The sequence below is a fragment of the Leopardus geoffroyi genome, chromosome A1 (assembly GCF_018350155.1).
Source record: "Leopardus geoffroyi isolate Oge1 chromosome A1, O.geoffroyi_Oge1_pat1.0, whole genome shotgun sequence".
Taxonomy (NCBI): domain Eukaryota; kingdom Metazoa; phylum Chordata; class Mammalia; order Carnivora; family Felidae; genus Leopardus; species Leopardus geoffroyi.
The window spans coordinates 16,706,898-16,726,716 of record NC_059326.1 but is presented as its reverse complement, the minus strand read 5'-3'; the positions used below and the strand labels follow the sequence as shown (position 1 = coordinate 16,726,716).

Below are 19,819 nucleotides of genomic sequence, written 5' to 3'. Positions count from 1 at the left end.
GGGTCTCGAACTGACAAACCGCGAAATCTTGACCTGGGCAAAGTCCGACGCTCAACCGACTGAGCCACCCAGGCGACCCGAGCACCCAACTATTGATTTCGGCTCAGGCATAGTCCCAGGCTTATGGGATCAAGGCTTGCATCTGGCTCTGGACTGAGCATGGAGTCTGCTTGGGATTCTCTCTCTCTCTATTCTCTCTCTTTCTCTCGACGTACCGCACCCACCCCCCACAGTGCCCCTCTTCCCCACTATCTCTCTAAAAGAAAATAAATAAATAAATAATAAATAAATAAATAAATAAATAAATAGAAATTAAAAAAATAAAGATAAAAAAATAAAAATAAGAGCTAGCTTCAGAGCGATGGTCCCTACTGCCACAGTTGGCCCAAGGCAGTAACTGATCACTATTATCGCCCTTTTTGGTCACCCATTCTTCATTTCCCTCATCCATGGCCAGCATTTCAGTTCATCGAAACTGTTTGACTTGTGGATTGACAGGGCAGATTTTCCTCTCTGGATGGCCCATGCTCCTGGTTACCATGACCCTGTGTGGCCACAGTTGCTGAAATTTCTACTTGTAGTTTTCAGAGGTCACATTAGCAGTTGGGGTCACCTTAATGCATCCTCTGTATTCCAGCAATATTCAACCTTGCTTCATTACAGAAGTAAAACCTTATGTCCTGAAGATCACTGTGGTAAATCACCCACTCCAGTAGAAAATTCCTTTGTTTGCCTACTGGTCTGTCTACATGAAAAGACTCTGATGCAGTGGCTGTAGCTTCAGGTTTAGCAGAACACTCATTGTGTTCTCTCATATATCATCTCTCTCCAGGAACTAGGAACTCTAATCCAGAACATTCTATTGTAATGGCAAGAAGCATAAATTCTTCATATATGCCATTGGGAATGTTGGTGAGAAGGGAATTCTAGCTATAAGGAAAACAGATTCATACAATGGCTTTGGGTTTCAAATATGTGCCACATCTGGCAAAACAGTTTCACAATACCATGGAGTGTCATTTCTTAGTTGGTTCTCTAGCTGAGGCTTCAAGAGTCTATTTCCATAAGTCTATCAGGATTTGGTGATGTGGTATAAGAGGATCTAATAGAAATAGTGGATCTTCTTTCATACTTCCTTCACTATAAAGAATGTCACTTGGTCTATACTATAGACCATCATGGTAAATACAACTCCTCACAAACCCTTAGATAGTAATTCTAGCCAAACTACTATGGACAGGAAGGGCAAACCTCCACACAGAATGTATATCAATGCTAAAAACACCTTAAAAATTCCTGGAAACAAATAGTGTCATTATCTGTTTCCCTCTTTGAGGCAGAATTGTCTGAATCAATCAGCTTGTTTACTGTCTTGAGGTATAATACTCTTGCAAGGACTCATCATGGATCTCTGATACTGACAGTTTGTATATTCAACAAAGGCAGTAGCTTGGTCAGTCTTGGTAGGAGGAAGCCCATGCTCTGAATACCTATGTTGCTCTCATCCCTGCTGTCATGGCTATTCCATTTGTTGGCTCATTGTGACGACAATGGTGTTCCAAGGACAGATATTGTCTGAATTCCCCTAGAAAAACCATACAGTGTTCTTGTTGTTTGTTCAGATCCTTCTCTGTAGAGTATACTATCCAGCAATAATTCGTGTTAGAACAAAGAGCCACACAATTTGTGACCTTTCCCATGGCTCATTTACATGTCTCTTCTCCATATTTCCTTGTCTCTCGTCTTTAAAACTTGTTCCTTCCAGTCCTCTGGCCAATCAACCATGCCATCTGCAACTGCCCAGTTGCCATATTTATCTTTATCTCAGACAACTTTTCCCACTACACTAGCTTGGTAACTATGTATCTTGCTAGAATCTCTGCTCAGAGAGAGGATTTTCTTTCACCAAATCTTTTAGAATCACCACAGAATATAGCTGTGATAGCAGTCCATGTCTGGCTCACATTGGCAAATCAAGCCAATCCATCCGTGGTCCAAGTCTGGGATTGTTTTTCTGTTTTTCTTTTTTCTTTAGCTAGTTGTGGTAGGTATAGATAATTCATCCCCATGAATGACCAAAGGTCATGTGCTAGGAAACATATGTTTCAACTATATGTCATCTTTATGTCTGGGACACCAGAATAAGTAATTGACTCGTGCCCTCCAAATCTGGTTGAGGCTGATCATGAATGCTTTGCTTTTATTGTATATTGTATTGTTAGTATCCCTGCATAATATTGTATCTGGTGGTCCTGACAGTATTCAGCTCATGGTGGACACTCTGATCACATAGTCGCTTGACATACCGTGGTCAGGTACTCAGTTTTTGCTAGAGCCCAATAGCACACCATAAATTGCCTCTAAAATGGTACGGAGAATGTGGCGGCACCTCATCCCATGCTGTACCTCTTCTATGAGGGATTACAAGTACCTCATGTACCTTTGGATCTGACAAGTCATATGCCCCACATTACTTACTTATCTGATAAGTAAGGCTGTTTGCACTTCAGCTTGAAACTGCTACAGAGCCCCTTGTTCTGACACCCACTCAAAACTAAAAGTCTTCTATTGTTCAGTAAGTAGTTAGTGAAGTATTATACAGTATGGAATATGCATTCTCCAGAATCCAAAAAGACTAATGAAGTGCTGTGCCTTATTTCAGGGTAGGAGATGCAAGGTACAATAACTTGTCTTCGACTTTGAAGAAAATGTTTTCCCTCCTGATGTGCTATCATCTATCCCAACTTCTGGCATGCATGTGACTTACCATAAAATCAGTACTTTCAAATCCCTGTCACAAGGTTTAGCTGTGGAATATCAAATAATAAAGTTTCCTTTAGATTACACTGTGATAATGAGCAGGAAAGTTAACATGGTTTTAGGAAAAGACAGCAAATGTGTATTTCTGCCTGTCCCAGCCGATTATTTTACAACATGAAGCAAAGTATAAACGGATAAGGCATTTCACCCTGAAGTTAAGTGGTGCAATCAAGAAAAAGTACCATATAATTAAAAATTTCTACTGTCTAGGGGCACCTGGGTGGCTCAGTCAGTTAAGTGTCTGACTTTGGCCTGGGTCATGATCTCATGGTTTGTGGGTTCAAGCCCTGCATCGGGCTCTGTGCTGACAGCTCGGAGCCTGGAACCTCCTTCGGATTCTGTGTCTCCTTCTCTCTCTGCCCCTCGTCATCTCATGTTTTGTCTCTCTCTGTCTCTCAAAAATAAATAAACGCTGAAAAAAAAACTTAAAAAAATTTTTCTACTGCTATAGCAGGGAGACAGCTTAAGTAACAATTTCAGAGTGACTACCGATTTTCAAGGGCACCAAATTTCCAGTGCTCATGAATTGTTTAGTACACCAACTGTGATAATGCCAAAGGGGTGTCAGTATCAATTACACATGGAAAAGTAACAAAATTAGGCAACAGATTTTACAGAAGTGAGATGTGTTCAGGATTGCTATGTTACATTTAAGATACAAGCCTGTGAATATTAGGGATATGTGACCATTCTCTGAATCTGTATTTTTCTTAATTGAAAAACTGATGCCATCAATTAGTGATATAAATGAAATAAGAAATATGATATGGGCTGGGAGAAAATACACTGAAAACTAGCCTCGGTAGCATATCCTGAGAATAGGATTCTGGAATTGTGTTACTCATCAGTCAGATGGTAACAAAAATACTAATGCTAGTTGATAGTTGGGAATTCTAGAATGCTGATCAAAGGACATTTTCACCTATGGTGGATGGAGGTGGGGTCACGTAGAAGGGGAAACTCTGGCTTATATAACCGAATAGTGTTTGAAACATATGGGGAAACATGTAATATTACCAATATTACAAATTGGTAATAGACCTAGTACTCAGATACTTGAGGAAAATGTTATTATGCCAAAATGCAGGACAGTTCAGGGCTGATGAGTGGTTGTCAGGGCAGCCATACATTTTCTAGCCACCATTTCCTTGGAACATTTTCCAGGTCTGGAAAAATAATAAGTGGGTGAACTTTTGAATGAAAGACTCAGACAAAGGATTGTTCCTAGAAGGCACAGAAAATACACGAGTCTCTGTTGTTCTCACAGAAATGAAGAAAAATTGGAATCTCTAGGGGTTAGGAGTCTGATGTGAAGAGAGGAGGAAAGAAAGGATTCAATACATATATTAAAATGTAGGTTTTACAATTATTCACATATGGTGGGGCCAACAGATCAGGGAATACCTTCCATTGAAAAGATAGTTTGTTATACTCACAGATCTTTAAAAGAGGGGCGACGCTATGTCACGGGGAAAGGGCACACATGGAGAAGCACCAGAATTGGTCAGAGGGCCGAGGGAGTAAGAGGGAAATATCCTCAAGAGACTTCACTGTGGCTTTCATGAGAATGAACAGGCAAGAAAGGGGAAGCAGGTTTAGAATTGACTAGTTTGAATAATATCAGCAAGGTTTGGGGTGTAAGGGCTGTCCTTAGTTGCCTGGTACTTGACGCTGGAGTGATTGGGGCAGAGGGACAGAGGCCCAGAGTGTAAGAGCCCAGTAAGGAATTTGTCTGGGGGGCGGGGTGAGTTCTGGATTTGTTTATTTGCATAGGAAAGACGTGTTTGTGTGTGAGTCCTTTACTGTCTCTAGGAATTGGCTGTCTTGGGAGAGGCAGTCCTTCAGCAGGTTCCCAACATGTCAAAGCACCAAAAATATAGAGAAAAAAAAGACATATGAAGGGTTAAGGACAGTCCCTCCCAGAATATGCCACTTTGACATGTGGATTATTTTGACCTGAAGCCACTTGAGATGCTGTGGGCTCAAGAGAAACTTTTGTCCCTCCCTTAACCACACAGAAGAATCTAAATTGGGGGTCTTTTGCAGAGTATCAGAATATCTCTGTTATTAACAGAGATAAATTTTATCTGAGTGACCCATCTGTATGGCAGGGCAAACGTTTAACTCCCAAACATACCCTCTTCTTATCATCCTATGAAGTGCATTCCTTTCCTCTGAAATCCCAGACCCTTACTCCCTCTCCTGAGTTCAGAATGACATATATACCTCACTTTGTCTGCCTTTGGGATTTCCATGTCTATGTAGATTAATGTATGCCTATTAAATTATATTTTCTACTGTTCCTCTGTTTCATGTCAATATGATTTTTAGTCCAGCTAAAAGAACTTTTGAGGGCTCGGGAATTCATGATTAACTCAATACAGTTAGTTTTTTCCTCAGATTTTATTTGCCATTATCTAAAGTACAAGATGAGAGTCTAGAAACTAAGCAAAAGGCTTGGCAAAGGAAAAAGGAGATTCTTGTAGTCTTGTAGTCGGTGCTTAGGCACAGTTCCTAATTCATAATGTGAAAGGGCTAGTTAATAGCTCAGGCTCAGAGTTGGAAGTGCTAGAAGGTTCTTCCTTGGCAGTCAGGTAGTAGAAGTAGACGGAGCTGTACTAAAACAGCAATTTGGCCTCGTGACAGTTCAATCTCTAATTGGTTTAAGATGAATAGCCCCAAAGTCTACTAGAGAAAAACATAAATTCTGCCTAGAATAAGAAAATAGTGTTGAGACACTATAATTTTTATACACAATATTCAAATTTCAATGAAATTTTACTAGTACAGGGACACCAAAAGACAGGGCTAGATAATTAAAAACACAGAAAGAATAGAAAAATTAATGGCCTCATCCATACGTGATGTAGATATTGAAAAGAATAACAATAATCTTAAGATAACTGTGGTAAATATGGTCAAAGTATAAAGAAAACAATGAAGAAAAGAGTTTAAAGGAGGAATTTCATCAGAGAATTGAAATGTATAAAAATTAGTAAAGTAGACATTTTAGGGCTTAAAAATAAAATAATTGAAGTTAAGAACTTAATAGTTCAGAATAGAATAATTGATTAATAAATAGGAAGACAGATCATTCAAAAACTCTAGAATCTAGGCCAAAGAAAAAAACTATATAGACAATTCAGAACAGAAAGTAAGCAATATATGGGACAAAATGAAAGAGTCTAACTTATGATCGATTTATGTTTTAAAAGGTGAAGAGGAAAAGAAGGTACCAAAGAAATATTGAAAATCACCAAGAATTCTCCAGAGCTAAATTAAGACGTTAAGGTAGGATTCAGGATCTCTTTAAACCCTAGATGGAATAAATAAATCACTCGGAGGCACATCAGGATAAAAATGCAAAAATGGCAGCCAGGAAAAAAATCCATTGTCTTTAAAATAACAAGAATGGATTTTTTTTTAATTGCAATAATGGAACCCCAAAGCTAATGGAATGATATTTTTAAAATGTTTGAAGAAAACAATGAACAACAAACACAAAGAATGTATCGCTCGCATGGCATTACCAAAAGAAATATTAAAATAATTCATTAATAAAAAGAAAAAGGATTTTAGACAAAACGTTGCAATTCTTTGAGGTTAAATAGGTGGCTAAATTTAAATAAATATCAATTCAAAACCACAGTAGTTGTGATAATAATGATAATAAATGTCATAGGATTGAAATAATTACATACAATTAAATTGCAAGATAGTGACACAAAAGAGAGGCTAGTAAATGGATTAAGTACTTTAAGGATCTAGAAAAATCAGGAAATATTTAATTGTTTATATTAGGTTCTAATTGTTTGAAAATGCATGATATAACATTTAGTTTAACCTTTGGACAAATAGCAAAGGAATGTACAATCAATATGCTAAAAGAGTGAGGAAAGAAATAATTAAATATAATTAATTAAATCAATAGAAGAAAAGATAGATGAAAGGCATATGTAGTAGATATATCAAATAAAAAGTAAGTAGTAAGATAATAGATTCCAGCTCAATATAGAACTTACTTTGAATGTAAATGGACAAAATCCCCTAATTATAAGACAAATGTTAGACTGGTTAAATTCTAACACTACACATTAGTATATTATGTAAGAAATTTGATAAAATTCAATACTAAATAACAATCCTTCATGTTACAGAAAAGATGAAAATGAAAATATAAACAAACCAAGAATAGAAAAGTACTTTCTTAATCTGAATATGATTATGTACAAAAATTATTCAGGAATCATTATACTAAGTGATGAATTATTGAAAACACTTCCTAGAGATAGGGAAAGAGAAAAGATTATAATTCCCTTCAATTTACATTTCACTGGACAGTCTAGTCAGAGCACAATAATAGGAAAAACAATTAAATTTATAATGATTGGGATGAAAGAAAATAAATTGGCATTACTCATCAAAAATTGATGGTGTGTGTAGAAATCCAAAATATTTTCTAGATAAACAGAGATGATAAATGTATTTAGCAATGTAGCAAGATTAAAAATGATAATTTATTTAATATACCTGGAACAAAAAAAATTGAAAATTGTGAATTTATACAACTTATGCTAATATTAACAAAGATCTCTAGCTAGGAATAAATCTAGTATATTGAAAGCAAGAGCTCTCTACTAAAAAATGCAAAATATTATTGAATGAAAGAAAAGAAGTACTAACTAGAGAATTATACCATGTGCACTGTTTGGGAGATTCAATTATTTTAATATATTGCTTCTTTCAAAATTATTCCCTACAGTTAATGCATTTACAAGTAAAATTACAACGTGTGTTCTTTGGGTAGAAATGACAAGTCAATTCTAAAATTCACGTGCAAGTTCAAAGGCAAGAATAGCTAAAACTCATAAATTAGAATGATGCTGAAGGTGTTACAATAGAGATATCAAGACTTAGAAATCTAGGATTATTAATTTGGTATGATATTGATTCAAATCCAGATAAACTATCAACAGAAACCTAATATCATCTAGAAACAGACATTTATAATATAATTTATGACAAAGATGATACAGTAATACAAAGGAGAAAGTATGGTCTTTACAATAAATGGTGCCATGTCAATTTGATATTTAAATGGAAATATAATGTTGTATATGTAGGTTTATGTGTATGGGTGTATGTGTGTGGAGAGAGAGAGAGAGAGAGAGAGAGAGAGAGACTCTTCCCTCGTAGTCATACCATACACAAAAGTCAATTTAAAATGAGGTATAGGGGTGCCTGGGTGGCTTAGCTGGTTAAGCATCCAACTTCTGGTTTCAGCTCAGGTTATGATCTCAAGGTTCATGGGATTGAACCCAAAGTTGGGCTCCATGCTGAAAGTGTGGAGCCTGCTTGGGATTCTCTCTCCTTCTCTCTCTGCCCCTCCCCCACCATTTGCTCTCTCTCTCTTTCATAATAAATAAACATAAAAAATATGAAGTATAGACTGAATCTGAAATATAAACCTAAGGTTTTTTGAAGACAACAAAGACCCGTATCTTCATGATACTCAAGGACACGATGATTTTTTAAACACGATTTAAAAAGCATTTACTCAAAAAGGAAAAAAAAAAAAAAGATAAACTGGACAATATTAAAGATTTTTTAAAAGATACCATTTTAAAAGTGAAAATGGATACTAAAATGTGTATGCAGGGCAACTCAATTGTTTTTGTATTCTATGCCTTCCATGAATGAAGCAAAAGAACCCAGATATTGATTTGGGGGTTACAAGTAAATTTTGAGAAGTAGGCAAATTTACAAAAAATGGAACTCATGCATAATGAGGATCAACTATGTATGTCCATATGCATGTACCTATTTCTTAGTTTTCACACTTAATACACCGATAGTGCTAATAGCAAAAATAGCAGAGATTGTAAGAGTAACTGATGTTAATGAAGCGCTTACTATGTGCCAGGAATTAACCTGAGCACTTTATATGACCTTACTTAATCCTCATGACAACATTATGAGGTAGATATTGTTGTTGCTTTCATTTTACAGACAGGTGATTGAAGCACAGCCGGGTTAAAGTAACTTGTCCAATTTCACACTGTTAGTAAGTGGAAGGAGTCTGGTTTCAAACCCATTAAATAGAACTCAAGAACCTGTGTATACAGCCCATTCAGCTATCCTCTCCTCCTATATCAATGAAATGCAGGGTGAATGTTAGTCCTCTAAAATACACTTATACCCCACTTTATATCAGAGACATTTCCTAAAAATGATGAATAGTCTTATTTTAACCAATCCATTACATCTTTTGAGGCACTAGAGTACAGAATAAACAAATAAAGCAATGATTAAGTCTCTCTGGAAAGGATGACTGTTTCCTTTATGACTTGCAGTTTGTATTTTTGAGTTGAAATATAGAATATTTTTAGATGTATTTCCTTTTTTTAAGTTTATGTATTTATTTTGAGAGAGACAGAAGCAGCACAAAGTGGGACAGGGCAAGAGAGAGAGAGGGAGAGAGAGAATACCAAGCAGACTCCACACTGTGAATGGAGAGCCTGATGTGGAGCTCAAACTCTTGAAACTGGGAGATCATGACCTGAGCCGAAACCAAGAGTCATTTGCTTAACCAACTGAGCCACCAGGCATCCATAGGATATTTTTTAAAACAAGACACATCAAAGAAAATGGTAGATATAATGGACCAATCAGGTCCATAGTAACAATATGCAGAACCCCCAATGTTTTGGAGGAACACTTAGTACACATTGTTGTCATGGCTGAAATTCGGATATGATAGAATAACAAAGCTTCTTTGCTGAGCTGAAGAGGTTTGAGGGAATCTCAGAAATTCTGTTAAATATTTTAAAGTTAAGCTTAAAGATATTTTTAATCCTAAAGACCATTATTTCTGACTCATAAGAACGGGCAGTGATGACCAAATTGTTACCTTTCTTCATCGCTGGGTTGTTTTTTACATAAATTTGATGGAACCACACAGCTTTTAACAGAGGAGCTTTTCTTTGGGAAATGTCAGTTTCACACTGCCCTCTACGCATTTCGCTTTGTTCTTCAGGAGGGAACATTGAGCACTGTTTACTTTGTACCTGAATCTCCTATAAATGTTCATACATTCCTCCCATTATTTTGAAAGAGAAAAAAATGTTTATTTTATTTATTATTTTTTTTTGGCCCAACAGAAACTTCAATTTATTGCAGCAATTTATTTTGTTTTTTTTTTTATTTTTTTTTAATATATGAAATTTATTGTCAAATTGGTTTCCATACAACACCCAGTGCTCATCCCAAAAGGTGCCCTCCTCAATACCCATCACCCACCCTCCCCTCCCTCCCACCCCCCATCAACCCTCAATTTGTTCTCAGTTTTTAACAGTCTCTTAGGCTTTGGCTCTCTCCCACTCTAACCTCTTTTTTTTTTTTTCCTTCCCCTCCCCCATGGGTTTCTGTTAAGTTTCTCAGGATCCACATAAGAGTGAAACCATATGGTATCTGTCTTTCTCTGTATGGCTTATTTCACTTAGCATCACACTCTCCAGTTCTATCCACGTTGCTACAAAAGGCCATATTTCATTGAGAAAAAAATGTTTAAATATTCATTTTTTTCCATTTCAGTTGACTTTATTTTGAAATGAGAAGAGCCCTAAAAGATGAATTATATATTTGTATAAGTTGTTTCATAAGAATTTATGACTGATGGCTAGCCATGGACTAGGGCTATGGTCTTCAGACATGAAAGCTCCTACTCTGGTTGAAATACTAGGATTTCATCACTACACCAACCAACTTGTACCCGGGTGTGTATGTACCCGGGTGTGTGTGGGGGCAGTGAGCACACATGTTCACTTCTTAATTTCCTTTTTTTTTTTTTTTTAAAGAAAGACATTGCTAGGTGGATGCATTATTACTAGGGTGGCCCAAAGCACCTGTTACATAAGTAGCAGAAGGGCTCTGCCAGGATCCTAGTTACAAGTTGCAAAATATGCCAAGTATTTTTTCACGTATCCTTCGATATATCTGTCTTTCTAGCAGAGATTACTTCAAAACAAATCCAAGAGAGAAAGACAATACAATACGACCCCACTTCTATATGGACTCTAGAAATAAACCTCCAAACCAAAAAACAAAGAAAGGAGCTCATGGCTTTCGAGAACAGACTGGTGGTTGCCAGAGGCGGAAGATGGGGTGTGAGTGAAATGGGTGAAGGGGGTTAAAGGCACAAACTTCCAGGTATAAAACAAACAAATCACAAATCACAGGGATACAACGAATGGCATGGTGACTATAGTTAATAATACCGTATTGCATATTTAAAAGTTGCTGAGAGAGTAGATCTTAAAGAAGATCTTATGATCTTCTCATCATAAAAAAAAATGTATAACTAGGTACGGTGTTAGATGTTAACTGGACTTAGAGTGTAATTATTTTGCAATGTATATAAATATTGAATGTTTTCAATTATGTTATGTTGTACACTTGAAACTAACATAAAGTGATTATTGATATAGTTGGACATGTTAATACAACAGGTAAATATTAATATGTGCCATATTTGTTACACTTTTCTGTTTCTCTTGTTGCCCTTTCTTTTGCTTTCTTTTTTTCTTTCTTTCTTTCTTTTGCTTTTTTTTTTTCTTTTGTGTCTTCTGTTTTCTGTCTTCTCTGGTTTTAATTATGCATTTTATAAGATTTTATGATTCATTTCATCTCCCCTGTTAGCATGACAATTATTCATTTCTTACTACTTTTTTAACTAGTTGTTCTTGGGTTTGCAATAAATGTTCCCAACTAATCCAAGACTTCTTTCTAATATCATTACAGCATTTCCTGGGTGGTACAAGTAACTCAGCAAAATATACCCAATTCTTCCCTCCCATCCCTTGCTGTCATTTATTTAACTTATTTACCAGTTGTAAGCACCACATACTTTGTTGCTATTATTATATTGAGCAAACTGTTACCTGTTAGAACAATTTAGAATAAAAAATAAAGGGCTTTCTTTTACTTCATATTCTTCTAATGATATTCTTTTCTCTATTTAGTTCTGAGTGAGTGACATATTTTTTTTCTTTCTTCCTGATGAATTGTTTTTAATGTTTCTTGCAAGACAGGTCTCCTGGCAAAAAATTTACTCAATTTTTGTTTGTTGGGAAAAGTCTTTATTTCTCCTTCACTTTTTAAAGATAATTTCACTGAATACAGTATTCTAGGTTGATGAGTTTTTTTTAATTTCTTTCAACAATTTAAATATTTTATTCTTATCTCTCTTTTTATTAAATCAGCTGTATTTCTTTTTTTTTTTTTTTTAGTTTAGTTTTTTTTTTTTTTTATTTTGAGAGATAGAACTCATGTGTATGAGTGAGCAGGAGAGGGGCAGAGAGTAAGGGGGAGAGAGAGAATCCCAAGCAGGCTCCACTTTGTTAGCACAGAGCCCGATGCAGGCTGGCCTGATCTCATGAACCATGAGATCATGACCTGTGCCAAAATCAAGAGCCAGGCACTTAACTGACTGAGCCACCCAGGAGCCCCTCTTCTCTCTTGTTGAATGTGTCCTGAAGACAAGTTTCATATAATTCTTATTCTTTCTATTCTATATGTAAAGTTTCTCCCCTGGCTTCTTTGTTTTTGATTTCTGAATATAATATGGTTAGATGTAGAGTTTTTGATATTTATTTTCCTGGGTGTTTTCTATGTTTCCTAGTGGTTTCAGTCTGTTAGCAATTTGGGGAAACTCAGTCATGATTGCTTCAAACACTCCCTCTGTTCTTCCCTTTATGATATTCCTATTACATATACAACTTATCTTTTGAAATTATCCCACAATTCTTAGATATTCTGTTCAGTCTTTTGAATTCTTGTATCTGTTTGTATTTCCGTTTTGAACATTTCTATTGCCATTATTTCAAGCTCAAGACTCTTTCCTTGGCCATGTCTGATCCACTGAGAGCTCATCATAGGCATTTTTCATTTCTGTACGGTGTTTTTGATTTCTAGCACTTTCTTTGGATTCTTTCTCAGCATTCCCCTCTCTGTTTACTTTATCCATCTGTTCCTGCAGGTTGTATACTTTTTTTTCCCGATGGATCCCTTAGCATTTTAATCATAGCTATTTTAAATTTCATCTGATAATTCCAACATCTCTTCTGTATCTGAGTTGGGGTTGATGCTTGCTCTGTCTTTTTGTTCAACCCCTTTTGTGTATGTGTGTGTGTGTGGGGGGGGTTGTTGTTCTTGTTGCTTTATTTCATTTTGCTTTTTTTTTTTGTTTTTTTTTATATTCTTGAAAATTTTTATTCTACCCAGACATGTGCTGGGTAAAGGTAAATGTAGTAAATAGACCTTTAGCATGAGGTTTTATATGTATCTCACTAAGAGTTAGCTGTGTTTACTGTTTGCAGTACTTTTAAGTGTCGGAGGCTAAAATGTCCTCAGATATTCTTGTCTGTCTCCCTCTTGTCCTTGTGTTTCCTTAGAGACTTTCCTTGTGTGCTCTCCTACAGAGATCCCATTCTTTCCTTGAACCTGGTCTGTTTCTTTCACAAGTGCTTCTCAGGGTCTTGCTTTTGGTTTTATTTTTGTTTTTGCGTTTAACACCCTTAAGCTGGACACAAAGGCTAGACCTGGGTATTTCCCTTGCCCACATGAAAGGCTAGAAGAGGCTATGTTGGGTATTTCCCTTCTCCCATGCTGAAGACCAGAAAAGGCTGAATTTAGGTATTTCTGTTTCTCAGGTTGGTTGGGTTATATAGTAAAATTCCAGGCAGTTAGGCTCCGATAAAAAAGTTTCCTTTGAGGCCATTTTAAATGGCCAATTGTCTATCCATCTGTGAGAATGAGGGTTTTTTTTTTTTCCTGATCACTGTGAGACCTTAGCAGGGTTCCTGGAGATAAAACTCACAGAAGTGTGGGGTTCCCCTTAAGACTAGTTCAGCCTGGGGTTTTACTCTCAAACTTGGCTGCACTGAGCTTCGAGCAAATCATCGTTTGTTTTTCTACCCCAGTACTGGTGCCCATGAAAGTTGCTGCTCTAGGTTTCTACTCCATCCAGCTGTGATCTCTGTGTCTGCCTACCAGCCTTTCCAATTTGCCCCATGACCTCGGTCCTCCAGTGTACCTAGGAAAAGTTGTTGATTTTCAATTTGTTCAGTTTATTTCTCATTGTGAGGATGAGCGTGATGATTTCCAGCCTCCTTATATACAAGATCGGAAACCAGGTATTTAACTTTTCAAATAAGGTATATTAATGCCAATAAGAATCAAGATTTTCTGTGCAGGAGGAAAATGACAGCCTCTGTTTCATTCCTCAAAAATAACAAGCTTTTGGGGCACCTGGGTGGCTTAGTCGGTTAAGCATCTGACTTTGGCTCAGGTCAAGATTTTGAGTTTGTGAGTTCGAGCCCTGCATCAGGCTCTGTGCTGACAGCTCAGAGCCTGGAGACTGCTTTGGATATCTCCCTTTCTCTCTGCCCCTCCCCTACCCTCCCCCCCCTCAAAAACAAGTAAATATTAAAAAAATTTTTTTTTAAATAAGAAGCTTTCCCCACACTGGGATCTTCATATAAGAAGTTGGCCCTTTGCTTTAAGTATTCTTTACATGACAGCCTGCTACTTTTCTTCAGGTCACATCTCAAATGACACTGCATCAGGGGCACTTTTCCCAACATTTCAGATTAATATCATTTGACATTTTTATATATTTTCACATCAACCTGTGTTCATTTTAGATGAGCAATGATTGTACTATATTATTTATGTACAAATATTTATTTAAATGATTTCTGTCCCGATAAAGTGTAAAACCAGGAACTGTGTCTCTTATTCTGCTTTAAATCACCTGTATTCAATATATTCCTATGACATGCCATAAAGAATCAACCCACAGATGCATGAAGGAATGCATGAATGAGCAAGTGGGTTCGCTTCCTATTTCCCAAATGGGCAGCGGCCATGATACTAGTCAAGCTAGAAAGAAGGTTATCATCCCCTATTTTTTCAAAAGACAGCAATGCAAATTTTGCCCATAGTACTCCATTCAACAAACGTTAAGCTTCATGACTCAACATTCTTCAATTGATTACATTTGATTAAACATGAGAGTGAAAATAGATTTCATAGGTCCAGGCATATCAGGAATAAAATCATAATAGGAACACTCTTTTATTCTTTAATTCCAAGATATTTACTGTATTCCTCTCATATGTGCAGCAGATATTTTAAGTTCGTCTTATAATTGAGTTTGAATCCTGATGATTACTGGGGTACAGGAAGGAGTAATGGGAATCACTATAAATTTTCTGAGAGATCTTTCCCTATCTCCTTTTCCCGTTCAACATTTTTCACTCATTAATGAACACCTCTGCAGAAGGTGTGCAGATTAGTGAAGTTTTTAAAACTTTTGTTCAGTATGCTTTGCTCAGCGAATCCTATTTGATGATGAATGTGCTCAAGAGGATAGTTATCTGCCAAGGAGAAATTGCACCATCGAAGACAAGCCCAAAGCAAGACTTAAAGAAGCAAGACAAAAAAAGGCAGATCTGTATTTAGGTGTCTGGAGACATCATTTCTATTCATCCTGGGAAAATGTCTCTCCAGAAATATTCAGAGGCACTGTAGGAATGGACAGAACCCAAATTAAAGCAAATTATAGATGCTTTTGCAGTTACACTGAGTGCTATATGTACAATCATCTCTGATATTACTTGTCAGTGTCATGTGAATATGTTTGACATCCTGTAGAATGAAAATGAGCATTTTTTTTTTGCAAAAAATACAGTATACATCCCCAAAGAAGAGAGGAGACCTAGGATGTAGTATTAGATTTTCCAAGTAAATATGACCCAAAAACTAAACAGAAGTTTACACAAAACATCAAAATGTCGACTAACATTAGTTATATATTGGACTCTTTTATTCATGGAAAATTGTGTATAAGTGAAAATTAATGACTTATACCTACATTAATCAATTTAGATAAACTTCAAAAGCATAATATTAAAAGAAAAACCATATCACAGTAAAATAATATTTATGTATACGTAAAAAACAAATTACATATATCATTCATATATAGTAAAGTATTAAATCAAGCAAGAAAATGCAGTACACCAATTTTAAGGGAGAGAAAAAGAATGGAGGGAGAAGGGGTAGAGACTTATATAAGTTTGTGACTTTTGTTATTTTTAAAAATGCAAAAATAATTTTAATGTTACTGTGATAAAATATTAATGTCTGTTTAATCTAAGTGATGGATATAGTGGTGTTATTTATGTACAATTGAAATATATCTACTCTCTCTCTATATATATTAAATAGATAGATTTTAAAATAATTAAAACTTACCACTCATAAGTAGCACTTATTTTTGTGATTATTTTTTCTTGATAGCTCAGTTTAAATCAAGGAAATAATGTAAATAACTTGGCATAGAAAGCATTCCGTTATTGGGGCGCCTAGGTGGCGCAGTCGGTTAAGCGTCCGACTTCAGCCACGTCATGATCTCGCGGTCCGTGAGTTCGAGCCCCGCGTCAGGCTCTGGGCTGATGGCTCAGAGCCTGGAGCCTGTTTCTGATTCTGTGTCTCCCTCTCTCTCTGACCCTCCCCCGTTCATGCTCTGTCTCTCTCTGTCCCAAAAATAAATAAAGGTTGAAAAAAAAAAAATAAATAAAAAATAAAAAAAAAGAAAGCATTCCATTATAAACTTCAGAATATTTATGTACAAATATTATTTATAATTATTTATTTAAATAAATGTTATTCATTTATTTATTATTTATTTATTTAAATGTAACTAGATTTCAGAAATCCATTTTTCAGAAGTAGACACATTTTATGGAATGCAAATGCTTTATAAAACTTATGAACTCCTTAGTGACTCCCACTTATTTGAAGTACAAATTACATAAGGATTTTATGGACCTTTAAGAATGGCTCGTCATAGGGGGCTCAGTCAGTTAAATGTCCCATTTCGGCTCAGATCATGAGTTCACTCATGGGTTTGAGCCCCATGTTTGGCTCTGTGCTGACAGCTCAGAGCCTGAAGCCTGCTTTGGATTCTTGTCTCCCTCTCTCTCTGCCCTTCCCCACTCGTGCTCCGTGTCTCTCTCTCTCAAAATAAATAAACATTAAAAAAACTTCTTAAAAAAGAATGGCACATTACAATACATTCTAAAACAGCCTTCCCTATTATGCTTTATTTTGATTTTTCAAGAAAGTATTTACCTAGCATTTTCTTTAAGCTTAACATGTGAGCTTGAAATGGTTTCATATATTAATACATTCAAATCTATGCTTTGAAATTTATACCTGATATTTTAAAAATATTCCTATGTTTTAAGTTCCAATTATATATTCAAATGTAAAGTTTTTGCAATTTTTGAAAAGGTGACGATCACAGGATTGGAGTTGGGCTGCCATTCTAAACGTTCTTGCCATGGTCTAAATAAATTCCCAAGATCTGGAGCAAGACTTCAGGTACAGAAGCAGAGACATCCAGGGGCCCTGGGTGGCTCAGGTGGTTAAGCGTCAGACTTCAGCTCAGGTCATGATCTCAGGGTTTCTGAGTTGGACCCACGAGTTGGGCTCTGTACTGACAGCTCAGAGCCAGGAGCCTGCCTTCAGAGGGCGTCTACCTCTCTACCCCTCCCCCACTCATGCGCTGTCTCTCTCTCTCTGTCTCTCTGTCTCTGCCTCTTTCAATTAAGAAGCAGACACATCCAGGTGTCTGGGGTGGGAAGCTGTCAGTCTGCTCCAAAACTGCTCCCTGCAACTGCCTGTGAACCCAGACGTGGGCTTAGAAATATGGGACATAAGCCGCATGTGGTTCAGTAATGCACATACATGCTACAACTTAGAAAAAATTGTCAGAGAGTATAAAATGAAAATTAAACTTGCCTCAGTACCCAGAGACAACCAAAGTTACTGGTTTCTTGATCCTTCTTTCCAAAGATAGACCATGCAGAAGGAAACATATATGTGAAAATATATGACATATTTCATATATAGTATGTTTCATTTTCATGCAAATTATAGCATACTATACACATTGGCTAGTACTCTGTAATTTTATTTAAGACTAACCAGGGCAAAAAAAAGAGAAGGAAAAAGAAAAAAAAAAAAAAAAAAGACTGACCAGGGCAGTTGTTAATAACAATATATTTGGAGGTATCTTTTAAATTTTAAGCTGCAGTATTTCTTTGTGCGGATGTTTCAGTCTTTGATCTGATCTGTTCCTTAATACTAGACTCTTAGGTTTCTTCTACTTTTTGCCATTTCAAAAAAATAATATAATTTACATATTTACACATGTACTATTTGAAATATGTGTGACTATATCTCTAATTCTCCAATTATTAATACCCAGATTTTAATTTAAATTGTAATTAATATCAGTATGTGGTACATCAGAAGTATCAGAAAGCTTGTTATCTTAAGGTAAAAATCCGTTATACAACGTTTCATTTTGCATTTAGAAATATTTTATACACACACATGCACACACAACCAGAAATTCTGTAATTAACTATCTAACATTAATAAGGCATGGAGTGTTGACTAAAGAGTTTTCCCTTAAATAGCTAAGCTTGAATTTATTTTGTAAATTAGCTGTTGTAGAATTCTTTATAAAACGTTTACTTCTCTGATTTAAACATTAAAGATACTTAATATAATCGAACGTTTTGAATGACTCAGGTTCATCAATATGAATTTCAATCATTGTGCTCTGTGCTAATACAGGCTAGTTGGACACTTAAAAATTTTGCCTCTATTTCTTAAATATAGAACAAACTGGGGGCTGCTGGGGGAGGTGAGGGGGGAGATGGACATTAAGGAGGGCACTTTATGGGCTGAGCACTGGGTGTTGCATGGAAGTGATGAATCACTCCGTTCTACTCCTAAAACGAATAGTACACTTGTATGTTAACTAACTTGAATTTAAATAAATAAGTTAAAAAAAAAAAAAACCTTTTTGCCTCTTTATTATGTGGTCCAGATCCTAATGATTCTTAATGTTAGACTTTCATAATATTTTTAAACATCTCTGCTCTCTTTAGGAGATCTAATTTCTCATTAAATTACTGCAAATATTTTTTGGAGCTCTCATGCATTTATTCAACAAGTGTTACCTATGTGTCAAAAACGATTCTAGATCCTGGGGTTGAATCATTGAGCAAGTGGGGAGCCTCTCTGTCCTGATGGAGTTTATTTTTCAGGGAAGCTAAGTAATAAACATTTGCTGTTGTCTGGGATACTAGATAAAACTTGTTATTTACCCTGATTTAGTGGGTAATAAAGCTCCAGAACTTTGTTTGATAGAAAATCTTTCTTTTAGTTTGACAACGTTCTTCCTTTAATATTCCAGCCAAGCAGAATATGGTAGAAACATTTATGTTGAAATATCTGGGGTGGGTATTAGAGTCTCTTCTGTCTGACACCATAACTGCCAGAGTCAGAGAGATGTGACCAGAAGCACTAACAGATTGTATTCATGTATTCTGATAGAACTTTTCATTTCTCTCTCTGACAAATCCTTGAAAAGTAAAAGAAAGGAAATCTACTGAAGGCTAGGAACTTTGTGTGTTTTATTACTTTGGTTTTTATAAAAGTCCCATAAATCAGGTAACATTATCTTATAGATTAAAAAGAAAATCTGAAGCCAAAATAGGCTATATGGCTTTTCCAATGTCGTGCACCTAACTAACTGGGAGGGAGATGTCTACCAGGCTTCAGAACGCAAGCTTTCTTCAATACACTGCGAATAAACTGATAAAGAATCTAGATTTTTTTTTTCTGGTACTAGGGATTGTGTGTCTACTGGGTTGATTGGTGGGTGGAGCAGTGTCAGGAGGAGGCAGGTACAAACGTTCCAGAGAAAACTGGCAGGCTATCAGTTGTTCCGAGGGACACAACAAACATAGGGCTTTATAGTCACAAAATCAACATTTCCCAAGCACGGACATAACTCCAGGGAGTTTCTACCACCATCTCTAGGATGCAATTCAACTTTGATCTGCCTGATTTATAT

General features: G+C 36.1%; 1 pseudogene; it reads left to right on the top strand.

Moving 5' to 3' along the window:
• LOC123607466 overlaps positions 1-19,819 on the top strand; it is a 51,677-nt pseudogene that overhangs the window by 14,508 nt on the left and 17,350 nt on the right.